We start from the raw sequence: 2,565 nt of genomic DNA, 5'->3' as shown, positions 1-2,565 counted from the left end.
TTGGATGAATACAAGTCGCCACATAGTTTTTGGGCCGAGGCCGTCAACACTGCATGTCATGCATCAAACCGGCTCTTCCTCCGCACGATATTGGAAAAGACTCCATATGAGCTCCTAACCGGGAACAAGCCAAATGTCAAGTACTTTCGTGTATTTGGGTGTAAATGCTTCATCCTCAACAAAAGAGAGGGGTTAGGAAAATTTCAATCTAAAACCATTGAGGGCATATTTGTTGGCTATGGATCAAACTCTCATGCCTATAGAGTCTACAACAAATCCAATGGATGTGTTGTAGAAACTTGTGACGTGGTGCTTGATGAATTTAATGGCTCCCATGGGGAGCAAGTTGATCTAAGTGATGTAGGTGAAGAAGATTCTTCTCAAGATATCTTGACGACGGGTGTTGGTGCACTTCTTCCAATGGAACAAGAACCTCATGATGATGAAGAAGAAGATGAAGGCCTCACACACCATCAAACTACTTCAACACCCATACCACCATAACTTGTGACGTGGTGCTTGATGAATTTAATGGCTCCCATGGGGAGCAAGTTGATCTAAGTGATGTAGGTGAAGAAGATTCTTCTCAAGATATCTTGACGACGGGTGTTGGTGCACTTCTTCCAATGGAACAAGAACCTCATGATGATGAAGAAGAAGATGAAGGCCTCACACACCATCAAACTACTTCAACACCCATACCACCATAAGCCCGTATTACTCAATCAATGCCCATAGTCCAAGTACAATATGATGATCAAGTTCCTCTTCATGATAATCATCAAGAACAAGATCATCCTCAAGGGCAAGAACAAGAAAGTGCAATCATTGACAATGAACCTCAACAAATGCAAGAAGAAGAAGAAGATTTTCCACCACACATTAATGATCCATATGTAGAGGACGTGGATGATGGACATGAAGTTGAACCTCGCGAAACCTTAACCTCCATCATGCCTCGAGTGGCCGGTCGTGTTGATGTTGATAAGATCCTCACCGGCATATCGGAAGGTAGAGTCACTTGTAAACAATTGACAAACTTTTGTGCTCACTTCTCTTTTATGTCTAGTGTTGAGCCTCTCAAGGTACAAGATGCATTGATAGACAACGAATGGCTCATTGCTATGCAAGAAGAGTTGAATAGTTTTGAGCGCAATCAAGTGTGGTCATTAGTCAAGAGGCCAACTACGGAACACAACGTCATTGGAACAAAGTGGATTTTCAAGAACAAGCAAGATGAGAATGGCGTAATCATCCGCAACAAGGCAAGGTTAGTGGCACAAGGGTACTCACAAGTTGAAGGTTTGGACTTTGGTGAGACCTTTGCCCCCGTTGCCCGTCTTGAATCCATTCGCATATTACTTGCTTATGCTGCTTTCAATGGCTTTACATTACATCAAATGGATGTGAAGAGTGCTTTCCTTAATGGTCCTCTACAAGAAGAAGTATATGTATCACAACCACCTGGGTTCGTTGACCCCGATCACAAAGACTATGTGTATAAACTTCATAAGGCTTTGTATGGCCTCAAACAAGCACCTCGTGCTTGGTATGATCATCTTAAGAAGTTTCTACTCGATGATGGCTTTGTGAGAGGGGTGATCGATCCCACTCTTTTTACTAAGAGGGACAAAGGTGATTTGATCTTATGCCTAATCTATGTAGATGATATCATTTTTGTTTCTTCTAACATTCATTTATGCAAGAAGTTTGCGGCATCAATGACCAAGAATTTTGAAATGTCACTCAATGCGGATTTGAAGTTCTTCCTCGGATTTCAAATTCAACAATTTCAAGAAGGAATTTTCTTGTCTCAAGCAAAATACCTCAAGGATATCCTAGCAAAATTTGGCATGACTGATGCTAGCCCATGTAAGACACCCATGCCAACCAAAATTGTACTCACTGAAGACTCAAACGGTATCCCCTTTGACCCATCTAAATACCGCTCTATGATTGGTTCATTGCTTTATCTTTGTGCATCTAGACCAGACATCATGTTTAGTGTATGCATGTGTGCTAGATTTCAAGCTTCCCCTAGGGAAAGCCATCATAAGGCGGTTAAGCATATTCTTAGATACCTTGTTCACACCCCAAAGTTGGGTCTATGGTACCCCAAGGATGCTAAGTTTGATCTCATTGGGTACACGGATGCGGATTGGGCTGGAGACAAAGTGGATCGTAAGTCCACCTCCGGTGCATGTCAATTTCTTGGACGCTCCTTGGTAAGTTGGTCCTCGAAGAAGCAAAATTGTGTTGCCCTCTCCACAGCCGAAGCTGAATATATTGCAACCGCCAGTTGTGCAACTCAGTTATTATGGATGAGGCAAACTTTGAAGGATTACGGTATCACCTATAGACATGTGCCCCTTCTATGTGATAATGAAAGTGCCATTAATATTGCTGAGAACCCCAAAGATCATACCCGCACCAAGCACATTGACATTAGGTACCACTTCTTGAGAGATCATGTGGAGAAGGGTGATATTGACATTGCTCATGTTGGCACAGACATGCAACTTGCAGATATTTTCACCAAGCCATTGGATGAAGCAAGGTTTTGTC

The sequence above is a fragment of the Triticum aestivum genome, chromosome 1A (assembly GCF_018294505.1).
Source record: "Triticum aestivum cultivar Chinese Spring chromosome 1A, IWGSC CS RefSeq v2.1, whole genome shotgun sequence".
Classification (NCBI taxonomy): domain Eukaryota; kingdom Viridiplantae; phylum Streptophyta; class Magnoliopsida; order Poales; family Poaceae; genus Triticum; species Triticum aestivum.
Note: the sequence above shows the minus strand (reverse complement) of the source record.